This window comes from Silene latifolia, chromosome 9, assembly GCF_048544455.1.
Source record: "Silene latifolia isolate original U9 population chromosome 9, ASM4854445v1, whole genome shotgun sequence".
NCBI lineage: Eukaryota > Viridiplantae > Streptophyta > Magnoliopsida > Caryophyllales > Caryophyllaceae > Silene > Silene latifolia.
Window position 1 is genome coordinate 110,510,033 of NC_133534.1, and position 3,876 is coordinate 110,513,908.

Genomic DNA, 3,876 nt, shown 5'->3' on the forward strand with positions numbered 1-3,876 from the left:
AAAAGTGTCCCTATGGGATTTGGAAATGAAAATTACCTTCGGATAGTTCGAAAGTTGATCAATTTCCGGAGTAGTAGATGTTGTTGCTCCCATGGGAGGTTGTTGTTGTTGCACTTCCAAGTTTGGGCTTGCTACCACCATAGCCAATGCTTTCTTTGCTTGAAGACTCTTTTGTCTTGATGAAAGTGTCTTTGCCTTTGTTGCCTTTGTTGCTCCCTTAGTCCTTGCCATTGATGAATAAACCAAGAAAAGAGTGAAAAATCTTCAATTTCTAGTGCACCCAAATCGATTTAAAGATGAAAGGCTTTGCCTTTATGAATTCAAAAATCGACTCAAAGGTAGAAGATTTTGTGCTTGGTTTTGATTTTTGTTGAAAGAGGAGTGATTGATTTGTTGTTAAAAGGATGTTTTGATTTGATTTGGGTGAATGTTGTTGAGGAATCTTGTTTTTGTGATGGAGAGGATGAGGGTTTTGAGGGTTTTGGTAGTGTTATGAATGAAGGAATGAAGAAATGAATGTGGGAGGGGGTTTATAAAAACCCGAAAAATTTGAAATGCAGGGGCAAGACGGGCGGATTCTGCTCGGGACGCCCGGATTTGGTCTGTTCTGGGTTGGGAAAAACTCGCCTAAAGACGGGCGTCTTTCAGTGAAGACGCTCGGATTTGCAAACACGGGCCGGGCGTGTTTTATAGAAGACGGGCGGATTCCCTTACAGGGATTTTTCTTGTTTTCCTCAGCCAAAAAGACGGGCGTCTTCCTTTCAGGACGGGCGGATTTTTGAAGACGGGCGGATTCGAATGCAGGACGCCCGGATTCGCTTACAGTCAAAAATATTTTAAAAGTTCAGCTCAGAGGGACGTGCGTCTTCTACCCAATATGCCCGGATTGCCTGAAGACGGGCGGATTCTCCTGAATCCGCTCGGATTCGACCCCTTTGTACCCGGATTCAGTTCCATCCGTGTACATTGCATATCCCTTGTCATTCTTCCATTCTTCTTCATATCTCGTGTTCTTCATTGTGGGGGCACTACTAAGGCATGGATAGCCTAGGCAATTGCCATCCCCACACTAAGCTAAAGCACTACACATTAATGGAAATTCATTAGTCCCTCCCTCACTTCTCTCAAACATGACAATTATCTTGATCAAAGTATAAAAATCCAAGAATGACAAAAAATGCAATATGAGAATTGAAATGCGAGTTAGGGAGTTAGAAATATTTACAAATGGTGGTTTAGGGAGGACTCCACCAAACTCTCATTCTTGATGAGATGTCAAGGGGGCATGTTCAAGGTGTTGTTGATGTTGCTCAACACCTTGAAAAAGTAATCAAAAGCTTGTTCATTGTCATGATAAAGGTCTTCAATAGACCTTGGCCCTTGTTGTCGGTCTTGATCGATGACATTACCAATGTAGGGATTAAAAATCCCTTCAAATTCGTCGTCCCAAAGACCACAAACTTCGTTAAGTTGATCATTAAAAATCTCTTGTTTTGATGGAGACAACTCTCCCAATTTCTTTTCTTGGCCAATAAGGTCATCTTCTTCTTCTTTGCTTGACTTTGACGAGCTTTGCAAGCTCTCCTTGTCACAATTTCCTTGCTCTTTGAATGGAGCATCTTCAATTTTCTTCTTCCATTGGAGTTCCGACTTCTTCCTATCATCCTTCCGGCTATAATGATCAATCATGAAAATTGGTTCATGCAAACGTCGAGCTCTCATAGTCTTGTCAAGATTAAAAGTTATACTCTCATTTCCCACTTCTAGAGTGAGCTCACCATGTTTCACATCAATCACCGCACCCGCGGTGTGTAAGAAGGGTCTTCCTAGAATGATTGGAATGTTGGAATCTTCCTCCATATCAACAATGACAAAGTCCACCGGGATGAAAAACTTCCCAATTTGAACGGGGACATCTTCCCATATCCCTAATGGTGTCTTCGTCGATCTATCGGCCATTTGGAGTGTGATATTGGTGCATTTAAGCTCTCCCATCCCCAACCTTTTACTCACCGAGTACGGCATAACACTCACACTAGCCCGTAGATCACATAAGGCTTTGTTGATCGTGGTGTCGCCAATGGTACACAGTATTGAGAAGCTTCCCGGATCCTTTAGTTTTGGAGGTGAACTCCCTTGAAGTATTGCACTACTCACCTTAGTGAAGGCGATAGTCTCAAGCTTCCGGATCGACTTCTTCTTTGTGAGGATGTCTTTCATGTATTTCGCATAGGCCGGCACGTGATTGATTAATTCCGTGAAAGGAATTGAGACTTCCAAATTCTTCACAATTTCCATAAACTTTCCAAGTTGGTCATCAAATTTGGGCTTGGCTTGACGACTTGGAAAAGGAAGTCTAATCACAATGGGCTCCTTCTCCTTGACCTTGTCTTCATTTTTCTTTGAAATCTCTTCTTTTGATGATTCTCCATCCTTGGAGTTTTGCACAATTTCTTCCTTATCACTAGCTTTCACAACTTCATCCTCAACTTGCTTCTTTGGTGCTTCATACCTTGTACCACTTCTCAAGTGAATGGCACTAACCGTTTCATGTCTTGGGGGATTACCTTGAGGTGGTAATTGCCCTTTTTGTCTTTGTGAGCTTGAAGATGCTAGTTGAGTCAATTGGGTTTCCAACATCTTGGTGTGAGCTAGAATGTTGTTGATGGTGGTTTCCTTTACTTGACTATCTTTTTGCATTTGAGTGAAAAATTCTTGTTGATTCTTTTGCATTTGGAGGACCGCTTTTTGAACATCAAAACCTTGGTCATTTTGGTGATTGTATGGATTTTGATTTTGGTAACCTTGGTTTTGGTTGTAAAAGGGTCTTTGATTTTGGTTTCTCATGGGAGGTGGGGTGTATGTTGTTTGAGGGTTTTGAACATTTTGGCTTTTGTATGAGAGATTTGGATGGAATTTGGTGTTTTCATTGTAATAGTTGGAATAAGGGGTACCACTCTTGTATGCTTGGAAAGCATTCACTTGTTCATTTGTTCCCCTACATTCACTTTGGTCATGTCCCAAAGTTCCACAATTCTCACATATCCCACTTGGGATTGATGAGGATGCCGTCATGGCATTAACATGATGCTTTGGTGATTTTGAGGCTTCTTCAAGTCTAGCCATAGCTTTTTCAAACTTCAAATTGATTGTGTCAATGTGCGCACTAAGTTGAGCACCCAATTGAGTAACGGAGTCCACTTCATGCCTTCCTCCTCTAGTAGCCTTGCGAGGTCTACTATATTGTGAGTTATGAACCGCCATTTCCTCAATCTTGTTCCATGTTTGATTGTCATCAACTTCGGTGAACATTCCATTTGATCCCATGTTGAGAATGTTCCTTGAATCTTCATATAGACCGTTCCAAAATTGTTGTACCAAGAACCACTCGCTAAGTCCATGGTGAGGACATGAGCGACAAATTCCCTTGAACCGCTCCCAAGCTTCATACAAAGATTCTTCATCCCTTTGCTTAAAACCCGTAATTTGAGCTCTTAGCATGTTAGTCTTTTCCGGTGGGTAGAATTTTTTGTAGAAAGCTAGAGCCAACTTCTTCCAAGAATCAATTCCGAGAGTGGCCTTATCAAGGCCCTTCAACCATTGTTTCGCGGTGCCAATTAGAGAAAAAGGAAATAAGACCCATCGAATTTGGTCTTGAGTTACACCGGTTTGAGAAATCGCATCACAATAGTCACAAAAGGTTTCCATATGAGAATGAGGGTCTTCACTAGGCATCCCCCCAAATTGGCTACTTTCGACTAATTGGATAAAGGCGGATTTGGCAATAAAATTTCCGGTTAGATGTTGTGGTATGGGAGTACCATTGGGTAGGTTCTCCTCGGTGGGTACGGAATGTGATGAAAACTTAGGCATTGT

General features: G+C 41.8%; 1 non-coding gene across 1 annotated transcript; it reads left to right on the top strand.

The window, feature by feature from the left end:
• The first annotated feature begins 3,394 nt into the window (after positions 1-3,394).
• On the top strand, positions 3,395-3,501 carry LOC141604440 (small nucleolar RNA R71). The gene has a single exon (XR_012526139.1). It is a non-coding gene; the product is annotated as a small nucleolar RNA R71 (small nucleolar RNA).
• The last annotated feature ends 375 nt before the right edge of the window (positions 3,502-3,876 follow it).